This window comes from Hemitrygon akajei, chromosome 10 (assembly GCF_048418815.1).
Source record: "Hemitrygon akajei chromosome 10, sHemAka1.3, whole genome shotgun sequence".
Classification (NCBI taxonomy): Eukaryota; Metazoa; Chordata; class Chondrichthyes; order Myliobatiformes; family Dasyatidae; genus Hemitrygon; species Hemitrygon akajei.
Genome location: NC_133133.1, coordinates 54,362,471 through 54,375,670, shown reverse-complemented (window position 1 = coordinate 54,375,670; position 13,200 = coordinate 54,362,471). Strand labels below are relative to the sequence as shown.

Sequence of the window (13,200 nt, the reverse complement as noted above, 5' to 3'; positions counted from 1 at the left end):
CATTCCCACTCTAAAAGTCATTCACTTCCCAAGACCACTTTGTGGATTTCTACTCAGAGCACTGTCTTGATGTCGCTCATTACATTGCACCCAAAATTTCAGGTGAACATGCAGCTGTGGTCACATTAATCCACCAGCATGGAACTGCAGAAGTGGCCAGTCTGTAGTCAATTTAAGCTCCACATATCTTTCTCGTACAGATGTTGCTCCCATACATTTCATAAACACACAAGTCAAAGAGCTAGAATAATGTTTGATATGAAGTAACTTTGCCATGTCATTATGCTGCTCACTGAAAATTTCTAACTGGTTTATTATTGCTACAAGCACCAAGGTAGAAAAACACTTTGTTTTTCATGCCAATAATACCAATTGTTTCACAATATACATATAGTACATCAAGGTAGTATAACGGAATAGCAATAACAGAATATAGTGTTATACTTACAGAGGTTCAGATTTTTTGTCAAAAAGACAGGTTATCATTTAAATCAGTTATCATCTTTGTTCCTCATAATTCCTTGTAAAATGAGAATGCATTCTGATCTCAGATTGGAGCTCTAGTACATCAAAAGCCTCTTATCACTCACTGCATGACAAAAAACTGCTTTGACTAAATGCCTCATCACGACAGAAATACACATGTACTGTACGTGCCTTAAATTAAAGATCATCAATGGCATTCCATTTCTTTTGGTGACACTTCTTCAGAGAGAAACAAAAGTTGTAGGGAAGAAAATCAATCAGTTCCAAGGAGTAAAAACACACACACATGCATTCACAGCTGAAAAAAAGATGCCAATTTAAATGACCGTTACATGGATGCAACTGTGTCAATGTCAGGCAATAGTAAGATACACAATGAAAGAAAATGAAAAACAAAATGCTAATATCGTAACAGTAGTATCCAAATCAGATTTACTATCTCTGGCATATGTTGTGAACTTTGTTATTTTGCGGCGGTAGCATATTGTAATACATAATAATAGAAAATCATAAATCACAATAGGAAGTATATACAAACATTTAAATTAGTGCAAATAGAGGAAAATACTGAGGTAGTGTTCATGGCTTCATTGTCCAGTCAGAAATCTGATGGCAGAGGGGTAGAAGCTGTTCCTGGAATGATGAGTGTGTGTTTTCAGGCACCTGTGCTTCCTCTTTGGTGGTAGCAATGAGAAGAGGGCATGTCCTGCATGATGGGGGTCCTTAATGATGCATGCTGCTTTTTGAGGGATTATCTTTTGAAGGTGTCCTGGATGCCGAGGAGGTCAATGCCCACGATGAAGCTGGCTGAGTTTATAACTTTCAGTAGTTTTTTCCCGATCCTGTAGGTGGACTCTCCATACCAGATGGTGATGCAACTGGTTAGAATCCTCTCCATGGCACATCTGTAGAAAACCATGAATGCCTTTGGTGGCATACTAATTCTCCTCAAACTCCAAAAGAAATATAGCCACTGTTGTGCCTTCCTTTAATTGCACTAATATGTTGGGTCAAGGATACTTCCTCAGAGATGGTGACACCCGGAACTTGAAACTGCTCACCCTTTCTACTTCAGATCCCTCGGTGGATGTTCCCTTAACTCCCCCTTCCTGAAGTCCCAAATCAATTCCTTGGTTTAATTTTTTTTTCATGCAAGGATGTTGTGATGACACAACCAGTTCAACCCATAAATATAAAAAGGAAATGCAAAAGGTAGGTAACAGCTGCTGAGAAAGAGTTACTGGAGCACACTGATAACTTCTCATCTACTTCTGGAAGAATTCCGAACTTTACCAACTTCCTAAGCAACTATTGGACTCGAAAATAGTGATGTTGATGAGTTTGGAGGGACAGAGAAGGGAGAAATTAATACAATGTATGTGCATTAGTGAAAGACATTAAATGACAAAATCTCTTCCACAATCACCATCAGTACAGGGCTATGTGCTCAGTCTGCTCACTTTATACTTATGATTGTGTGGCTAAGTCTAATTCCAGTGCCATAGTAAAGTTCGCTGACAACACCATGGTTGTTGGCCAAATCAAAGGTGGTGGTGAAGTGGCATATCGGAGGGAGATTGTAAATCTGGTAGAATGGTGCCAAAGCAACAATGTCAGCAAAACCAAAGAGATGATTATTGACTATAGGAGGAAAAAACCGGAGGACCATGAGCCAGTCCTCACTGGCAGATTGGAGGTGAGAGGGTCAGTAACTTTGAATTCTTTGACCTTGTTATTTCAGAGGATCTGTTCTGGGACCAGCACATACGTGCCATTAAGAAGAAGGCAGGGCGGTGCTTCTACTTTGTAAGGAGCTTGTACAGATTTGGCATGTCATCTCAAACTTTCACAAACTTCTATAGATACACAGCAGAGAGTATCCTGCCTGGTTACATCACAGCATGGTATGAAAACACCAATACCCAAGAATGGAAAAGCCTACAAAAAGTGCTGGATGCTGCCTAGCCCATCCCAGGAAAAGCCCTACCTGCCATTGAGCATATCTATAAGAATCACTGCCACAAGAAGCAGCATCCATCGTCAAGAACACCCATCTGCATCATGTTATCTTCTAACTGCTGCCACTGGGAACAAGGTACAGGATCCTTATGTCTCACACCACCAGGTTCAGGAACAGTTATTACACTTCAACAATCAACCTCCTGAACCAGCAGTGATAAATTCACCCATATCAACACCAAACTAATCACTGAACACAAACTGGACTGATTGGAGTATGGCACAGATGCAGTAGAAGCGTTCCCGTGCAAGTCCGGCAACGAACTAAGTATTTCAACACGAGTCTCTGATTGGAATATGACAAAGATGCAGTGGAAGCATTCCCATGCAAGTCCAGTGAAAAGCAGCAAGTTTTCCAACAAGAGTTTCAGATTGGAGTACAGCGCAGATGCAGAAGCGTTTCCGCACAAGTTAGGCAAAAAGCTTCAAAAACGCAGTCTCCATAAAAGAGGGGTATCATCTAGTGGAGCAGTCATTGAGGGTGCGGTCGTCATCAGAATGGTCTGAGTAACAGTGGTAAAGCTTTGGCTCAACAGGGCTTTGGCGAGAACAGGCAGAGGCAAGTCGGTAAGTTCATTCCTTATTTAACGCTTGAGAGAATGGGGGTATGTCTACAGGGCAGTGTTCTGTTCTGAGTGTCAGATGTGGGATTTCTGGCTGTCTACTAGACTCCCTGATCCACATCTGTACCAGGTGCATCGAGGTACAGCTCCTGAGAGACTATGTTAAAGAACTGGAGCTACAGCTCGATGTCTTTCGCTTGATAGGGAAAGTGAAGGGGTGGTAGACAGGAACTACAGGGAGGTAGCCACCCCAAGACTACAGGAGACAGATAAATGGGTGATTGTTAAGAAAGGGAAGGGAGAACATCAGATAGTGGGGAGCACCCCTGTGGCTGTCCCCCTCATCAATAAGTACTCCATTTTGGGTACTGCTGGGGGGGGGTGGGGGGACCTACCTGGGGAAAGCAACAGAAACCATGCCTCTGGCGCTGAGTTTGGCCCTGTGATCAGAAGGGTAGGGAACTGAAGAGCATGGCAGAAGTAATAGGGGAATCTGTAGATAGGCGATTCCGTGGATGCAAAAAAGAAATATGGATGGTAGTTTGCCTTCCAGGTGCCAGGGTCTGTTAAGTTTCTGAACACATCCACAATATCCTGAAATTGGGTGAGCAGCCAGAGTCATGGTACATATTCGTACCAATGACATAGGCAGAAAAATTGAGGAGGTTCTGAAAACAGAATACAGGGAGTTAGGAAGTAAGTTTAGTAGCAGGACATCAAGGGTAGTGATTTCAGGATTGCTTCCTGTACTAAACGATAGTGAGTATAGGAATAGAATGAGGTGACAGATAAATGCGTGGCTGAAGAATTGGAGCAGGGGCAGGGATTCAGATTTGTGGATAATTGGGACCTCTTCCGGGACAGGTGGGAACTGTAGAAAAAAGAATGGGTTACACTTGAAACTGAGGGAGACCAATATTCTTGCGGGCAGGTTTACTAGAGCTGTTGGGAGTGGTTTAAGCTATGATGGCAGGGGGATGGGAACCAGTACGATAGAGCTGAGGATGAGCCAGCCGGTTTACAAGTAGATGATGGGTGTAACGTGAATGTAAGGAAGGACAAGCCAATGACTGGCTACAAATGCAGACAGAGCAAAGAGTTAAATTGTACCACAGAGGCAAAATTCAAAAGAGTGAAGATTGCAGGACTGAAGGTGCTGTATTTAAATGCATGCAGCAGTCGGAATAAGGTGGACGAACTCATGGAGATGAATGGAGATCAGTGACCTTACCATCTGGAAGATAAGTGGGGAGATTGGTGACAACCTACCGAATATTGAAAGGACTAGATAAGCTGGATGTGGAGAGGATGCTTCCTATGGTGGGATCAGAACGAGAGGGCACAGCCTTAAAATTTGGGGGTGACCTTCTAGAACAGAGGTAAGGAGGAATTTTTTTTAGTCAGAGAGTGGAATGCTCTGCCACAGACTGCAGTGGAGGCCACGTCCATGGATATATTTAAAGTAAGAAGTTGATAGTATCCTGATTGGTCAGGGTATCAAAGTATATGGTGAGACGGCAGGTGTATGGGATTGAATGGAATCCGGGATCAGCCGTGATGGAGGTGTGGAGCAGACTCAATGGGCTGAATGGCCTAATTCTGCACCTGTGTCTTATGGACTCACTTTCAAGGACTCTACAACTCATGTTCTCAGTATTAGTTAATTAATGCTTTTTAGAATATATTTGTACACTTGTCTCTTGCACATTGGTTGCTTGTCAGTCTCTGCGTGTAGCTTTCATTAACTTTATCGTATTTCTTTGATTCTGAGCGCTCATAGGGCAGAATATGGTGAGATATACTTACTTTGACAATAAATTTATTTTTAGCTTTTGATACAAAGATGGCAGCTATAGGACAAAAATATTTAAGCCGAGAAGCATGAAAAATGGTCCACATAGCAATGGCTCCGAGTAAATAGGAGCCATGCTTCTGATTTGATATTGACAAATGCAGTGTGGAGTTGAAAAATATGCCGGATCAGCATTTTATCTTGCTTTCATTCCAGATATCCAACAGTGAAGTTGTTTACTTTTGTATGAAAGCATAAAACCAACTGTGCTTCTTGTAAGTTTTATTTTGTGTGAAAGGAACTTGGTTTCTGGATTCAATTCTTTGTTCCATAAGTAGACAAAGGCTTAGTGAAATTTTAGTTCCTCATCTTGCTATCAAGTTATAAACTCTTCCTAGGACCATAACTGATATAATTGTTCTTTTTTAATGCAACTTAAACATTAAGCCATCCTCTTCATTTAAGGAGGTGGAGATACACAAATTAATATACTTCAAAAACTGTTTTAAAATAATAAATCACATTTTCATGAAGCAGAATTGCCAGTTTTTTTTTTAATCGGGAAGGTATAATTCCCTCTGCATTCACTGGATTCTGTTGCAGCTTTCATATCATTGAACATATTTGACTTTAAAAATAATCTTTGATAAGGACCCCACCCCTCAGGATATGCCCTCTTGTCATTGTACCATCAAGGTGGTGGTTCAAGAGCTTGAAGGCGTACACCCAATATTTCATAAACAGCTTCTTCCCTTCCACTATCAGATTTCTGAATGAACAATGAACTCAATAAAAATAATAGTATTTTCCTCACTTTTTGCACTGCTTATTTAATTTAATTTTCTTTTGTTATAGATAATTCTTATTGTAATTTTTAACATTTTATGCACTGTAATGTACTGGTACCACACAACAAATTTCATGACATATGCCAGTGATATAAAATCTATTTCTGATTCTGATACTGGTCTGCTGCTATTTTAGTAACTGTCTCATTTCTGAAAACAACTAGCTCCCAATACAGTTACATTTTGCTTGTGATCGATTCTGAGCAGCTATTGCTATAATGGTTTCATGCATACATTTCTGATAAAATGGTGTGTGGGTATATTTTCTCTCAACATTGAACATAGAACATTAGAGCACAGGACAGACCCTTCAGCCCATGATGTGCCAACCTGTTAACCTACTCTAAATCTACCCATTTCCCCCATTCTTTTTCACCCTTGCGCTTATTAAATGGCACTAATGTATCCGCCTCTACTACCATCATTGGTAGTGCAATCCATACACCTACCACTCTCTGTGCAAAAAAAAAACTTACCCCTAATCCCCCCCATGCTTCCCTCCAATCACCGAAATTATGCCTCCTCATATTAGCCATTTCTGCCCTGGGGAAAAGTCTCTGGTTGTCCACTTGATCAATGTCTCTTACCATCTTGCACACCTTCATCAAATCTTCTCATCCTCTTTTGCTCCAAAGTGAAAAGCCTATCTCATAAGACATACACTCCGATCCAGGCAGCATCCTGGTAAATCTCCTCTGCACCCACTCTAAAGCTTCTAAATCCTTTTATAATAAGGCAACCAGAACGGAACACAATATTCCAAGCATGGTATTACCAGGATTTTATAGAGTTCCAACATTACCTCATGGCTCCTGAACTCAACACCCCCCCCCCCCCCCAATCTAATGGCCAACATGCCATACAACTTAACAAACCTATAAACCTGTGTGTGGCAACTTTGAAGGATCTACAGATGTGGACTGCATGACCCTTCCGTTCTTCCACACTGCTAACAATTTTGCAATCAACCCCGTATTCTCCCTTCAAATTCAAATCTCCTTCCAAAGGAAATCACTTCACACTTTTCTGTGTTTTGTACTCCATTTGCCACTTTCCAGCCCAACTCAGCTCAAGATCCTGTCAATACCCTGTCGTAATTATTCTTCCTCTGTTTCTGTTTAAAAGGTGCTCATATTACTTCTTTACAATTCTGGTAAATGGTAACCAGTTTGTTCTCTCTACAACTTGGTGACTGTTTTATAAGGGCAGTTTTATATGCAGACCATTTGACTCTTAGCCATGGTACCAGTCAATTTGATCATTTGTGCTCCAAATTCATCTGTCTGGACTCAGTATTCTTATACAGCTTTGTGAGGGAATATCATCACATTTTAATGTAATCTCTCCATGAGAACAAACACATGGACCCGGGCCACAATTCCATTGAAAACAAAATACTTTCAAAGACAATTCATCTTCTTTAAGATTAACTGTCCAGAGCAATGCACAATACTCTTGAACTGTTCTCACTCTACTTTATATCCTACTGTTCTAGTTATAGCCTAACATTCTATTAGCATTTTAAATTATTTTCTGCACTTGACTAATATCCTTTTCAATCTTTGTTCATGGGTCCCTAAATCTCTTTACCTCCATTGTTCCCATTTAACTGATACTACAGTCCTTTGCTGCAATTTTATGACTTCGTCTCCAAAAATATTTGCACCACTCTTCATTGCTGTCAAACATTCTGATAAGGAATTTTATTTTGTTATCTCAGTCACAAATAATTATGAATACCAAGGAATCTAACACATATCCCAGTGCAACAATACTAGACACTTCTTTCCAATTGGATATTCACCTCCAACTCCTTCTGATTTTTTTCCACCTAGTCTATTCCATTTTGCATCTTGACATAATTTGTGTTCCCATGTTTGTTCTTTGCATCTCGCCCAGTTCCCTAAATCACATTATTCCTGGTTCCTTTATAGCTTTTTACTTATGTTTTATGATATTTCTCAACTCCTGAAAACTGGGCTACTTCTATGCGCTAAGCACATTCTCTTTGATATTTCTGTAGCCATCCCATACTATCAAATTCTTCTGTGAACATATCACTTTATTTGTGATTTAATTGGTAGAGGTTTGATCAGTTTTGCAATCAACCATCCTTATCTTAAGGTGTTACCAACAAAAAAAAATCGAGAATCTTAATGATTGTGTTAAGTTGTAAAGAACTGCTATGAAAAACACCTTCTGCCCAGATTGCACCAGAATGACCAGGATACGTACTTGCTCACCTGACGCATTTTCAGTGCTACCAATATGAGAATGCTGGTCCAGCCAATGACACTTGTTACACAGCTACAGAAAGTAAGCAGTTCTCCACAGTACTAAAGGATGTTTTGAAATTCCAATTAAGGGAAAGTGCTGCAGAGTTTTCCAGAGTCTGTTTTCACCGTAAACAAACTAACAAGTACTTTTACTCATCAGAGCAGCAACGTTTCTTCAAGTTTGATTTATCAAGCTAATCATTACAAAAACATTTTGAAGATGAGCCCCTTGCAGACCCATGTAGTAAAATAACAAGAAGGTTCAGCTTTTATCTGGGGAACACAGCCAGAAGAGCAGGCACCACCATTGGAACAGAATGGAGACCAGCAGAAGGAGGATAAGGAGGAGCCCAAGAGGGAAAGTAGCAGATTGTAAGGATTATAATTACTAAATCAATAAAGATCACAGAATTCTAGACCACAGTAATTGCAATCAATGAGCAATTTGGCTTTGCTACATTAGGATAAAGTCTTGTTAGTATGGAGTCTTTACCACATCCATCAATACGGCTGTTCGATCAACAATGAATGCATAATCACTGAAATATGATTCTCCAATAAAATCTACATGTTTCACCTTAGTAAAAGGACTCATGATGTTCCCTTAAAATAGTTGCTCCTGTTGTTGTTGGCTAATAACATATGGGTATTTCATCCTTGTTATGCAACCACATGTGCTGTGCTTGGGTTGCACTGACTGTGCAATCTGATTTGAATTATGTTAGGCCATGTTGTCCAAGTCCTGATACTCCTGTACTTCCTTCCTGATGGTAGTGGGTCAAGAGATAGTGGGATTGGTGGTAGGAATCCTCAACAATGCTTCAGGTCCTTTGTATATAACACTCCCAGTCAATGTCACAAACAGGGGAGAGATCCTGGTGATCTTCTCTGCAGTTTTTTACTACCCCCTGTAGGGTCTCGAAGCCTTGCAGCTTCCGGACCATACAATGATGGAGTCAGACATGACACTCTTGATGGTGTACCTGTAGAAAGTTGTTAGAATGTGTTATGTGCTTTGCGTGATATATATATTGTGGGCGCACTGTGGTCCAGAGGAAAAATAGGGGGCAGGGAGCTTTGCACACCTCAATCCCCTCGAAGTGTAGATGCTGCTGTATCTCCTTGACTAATGAGGAGTTAAGATCAACCGTGATGGGCACTCCAAGGGACTTTGTGCTTTTCGCTTTCTCCATGGCAGAGCCATGCAATGGAGAGTGGTCATCTGGCACCTTCCTAATGTCCACAATCATCTCTTTTGTCGTGTCCATGTTGAAACTCTGGCCGCTGATCTCACACCATTTGACAAGCCCGTCTACCTCCTCTCCGTATGCCGATTCATCATTGTTGCTGATCATGTATCATCAGCAAACGATGTGGTTTGAGCTGGATCTGGCAGTACAGTCATGAGTCAGCAGCATAAACAGCAACAGGCCTAACACTCAGCCTTGAGGGGGCACCAAGCCTCAGTGGAATGGAGTTTGAGATATTACTGCCACTTGGACTGTCTAGAAAGTCTCCATCAAGAAGCCTAAGATCAAGTTACAGAGATGTTGAGGCCCAACAAGGACAGCTTACCCAACAGCCTAAGGGACGATCATGTTAAACACCGTGTTACCAGCTGCCCAAAGCATTTCGTGAGTGTTGAGGTCAGTGACACTGGGCGCTAATTGTTTAGGCCAGTTAGTTACTCTCTTGGGCACCACAATGATGGTGGCTGCCTTGAAGCTGCAGGGACAGTGGACTGTTGCAAAAAGATGTTAAAGATGCCCGTTAAGACCTCTGCTAGCTGGGACGCAAATCCTTCAGCACCTGACCAAGTATGTTGTCTGGCCCCGCATCTCTGCTTGGGTTTACCCTGGCTATGATCCTCCTCACCCCAGCTGTGGCTGAGAAGGGTGCCTGTTCCATAAGGGGGGGGGGGGGGGCAGAGGTTTCCTCAATGTCACATCATTCATTGCATCAAATCGCACAGATGGCTCTACAGCACCGTCTGGAAACACCAAGCCAAAGATGGCTTTTTTATTGTTGCTGGTGACTTCAATCATGCCAATTTAAAAACAGTCTTACAACTGTAATGAAACCCAATTTCCCTCAGGATCAATAAAGTATGTCTGTCTGTCAAAGTTCTACCAGCATGCCAGCTTTGCAACCAGAGGAGAGAATATATTAGACCTGCTTTGTACCGACCTTTGTGGAGCCAACAAGGCTGCTCCCCACTGCCCTGGCACTCCCCCCGCCCACCTTGGATACTCAGACTACTTATCCATTTTGCTAATCTCTGTATACAGACCACTGGTTAAATGAGTCAAACCAGTTTACGGGGAGATCAGGATCTGGCCAGAAGGTGTCACCTCAGCACTGTAGGACTATTCCAAATGCATAGACTGGAGCATATTCAGGGAAGGAGCAACCTATGATCATCACATCAACATTGATGAAAATGCAAGATCGGCAGAGAACTGGCTACATAGGAAAATTCATTGAGGACGTTACCATGATTAAACACTACACTACCAGGGCAAACTAGAAACATGGCTGACTGCAGAACTTTGCACACCGTTTAGGGCTTGGGATAATACCTTCAGATTGGAGGAATAAGACGACTCGAATGTCAGCAAGAGCCACGCTCTCCAGTACCATGAGGAAGGCAAAGCAAGAGTTCTCACTGAAAATTCACAGCCACATTTGTGGCACCATGACAAGCAGTGTATATTGCGAAGTATACAAACCATAACAGATCACAAGTCCACTGTGCACATCAACTAGAGTGATGCCTCCCTTCCTGACAGACTGAATGCCTGCAGCATTTCTCCAGCACTAGCAGAGGGGGGATATAAACAGCAACAAACACAATGACAGTGAACTCCCTCAGTGAGTAGAAGGGTCTGCATTTTATCATGAAAAACTTTATCTATGGTGGCCATTATTCTCAAGCTGTTCATGCACCAGTACTTATTGACATAGACACACAGATCTCCTCTGTTAATCCTACCAGAGGTTCAGAATCAGGTTTAATATCACTGACATATGTTGAGAAATTTGTTGTCTTTGCAGTACATTGCAATACATAATAGTAGAAAACCTGTGAATTTAAAATAGTTAAATTAATAGTGCAAAAATCAAAATAAAAAAGTCCTGAGGTTTGTGTTCATGGGTTCAATGTCGATTCAGAAATCGAATGGCAGAGGGGAAGCAGTTGTTCCTGTATTGTTGAGTGCATGCCTTCAGGCTTCTGGACCTCGTACCTGAGAGCAACAATGAAAACAAAGCATGACCTGGGTGACAGGGGTCCTTAATGTTAGATGCCACCTTTTTAAGGCATCACTCCTTGAAGATGTTCTGGATACTATAGAGGTTAGTGCCATGATGAAGCTGACTAAGTTTACAACTCTCTGCAGTTTATTTCGAACCTGTGCAGTAGCCACCCCCGCACCCCCATACCAGACAGTGATGTAGCCTGTTAGAATGCTCTCCATAGTACATCTGTAAAAATGTGAGTGACATACCAAATCTCCTCAAACTCCTAATGAAATATAGCCACTGTTGTACCTTCTTTGTAGGTATGTTGGGTTCATGCTGGATCCTCAGATATATTGACACTCAAGAACTTGAAATTGCTCACTCTTTCTACTTCTGATCCCTCTATGAGAATTGGTGTGTGTTCCCTTGTCTTATCTTTCTGAAGTCCAGAATCAGTTCTTTGGTCTTACAGATGTCGAGTGCAAGGTTGTTGCTGTGACACCACTCAACTAATTGATATACCTCACTCTTATGTGTCCTCTTATCACCATCTGAAATTCTGCCAACAATAGTTGCATTGTCAGCAAATTTATAGAAAGCATCTGAGCTGTGACTAGCCACACTGTTAAGGGTGCAGAGAGTAGAGCAGAGGACTAAGCACAGATCCCTGAGGTGTTGATTGTCGAGGACAGGTACCTCGACGACAGGTATCCTCATAGCTGTAGTTCTATTCTCCCTTTCCAAGTGAGCATAAAAGCTGCTGAGCTTATCTAGAGTGAAGCATCACTGCCATTCAAGATGTTAGGTTTTGCTTTGCAGGAAGTAATGGCCTGCAAAGCCTGCCAATGATGACGTGTGTCCAATTCCCCCTCCAACCTTGTTCAGAATTGTTCCTGGTGCTCTTGAAATACCCCTCAACATGTTGTACCTGGTTTTCTTGTTCAGACCTGGGTCACCAGACTTGAATGCCACAGATCTAGTCCTCAGCAGACTATGAACCTCCTAGTTCATCAACAGCTTCTGATTTGGGTATGTACAGTAAGTTCTTGTAGACACACACTTATCCACCCAAGTTTTAATTAAGTCAGTGACAACTAAAGCATATCCATTCAGATTTGAAGATGAGTCCCTGAATACAGTCCAGTCCACTGATTCAAAGCCACAGCACCTCCCTTGTCCATACCTTCTTAGCCCTCGCTACTGGCTCTGCAGTCTTCAGTCTCTGCCTAAATTCAGGAAGCAGTAGTACAGCCAGGTGATCATACTTTCCGAAGTGTGGGCGTGAGATAGTACACTAAGCACTCTTGATGGTGCTGTAACAATTGATAATAGAGACTTTTTCAAACTGGCCTGTTAAAATCCCCCAAAATGATGGGAAGGCATCAGGGTGCCTGATTGATTCCTGTTGATTACAACACTCAGTTTTTCTAGACCCAGTTTTAAAACTGGCCTGAGGTGGGACGTACACCATTACCAAGATAATCGCTGAAATCTCCCTTGACAGATAAAATGGACGACACTTGATCGCAAGATGTTCCAGGTCTGATAAACAGGAACGGGACAGAACCGCCACATTTGTACTTCACAAGGAGTTGATCATAAAGCATACTCCACCTCCTCTACCTTTGTAAGATTCAATAGTCCTATCTTGGCAGAGTTTATTGAACCCAACAAGCTGCATCACTGCGTCCAGAATGAAGGGGGTTAAACAAGATCCCGTGAAATAAAAAACACAACTGTTCCTAAAATCTATCTGGTACAGTAATCTAGTTCTGAGAGCTTCGATTTTATTTATCAGAGACTGTATGTTTGCCAGCAAGATGGTCAGTACTGGAAGCTGAAAGCCATGCTTCCTTAAATAAACTTTTAAACCAGTGTGGCATCCTCTCTTCTGCTGTTTTAAAGGGGAATCGTGCCAGCAACCAGAGTCCAATTGAGTCCCATTGATTTTAAGTAGCGATAGACTTTTTAATCAC

General features: G+C 41.8%; 1 protein-coding gene across 5 annotated transcripts in view; it reads right to left on the bottom strand.

Annotated features, from left to right (window-relative positions):
* LOC140734403 (ecto-NOX disulfide-thiol exchanger 2-like) overlaps window positions 1-13,200 on the bottom strand; it is a 285,185-nt gene that overhangs the window by 22,574 nt on the left and 249,411 nt on the right. The window lies entirely within an intron of this gene.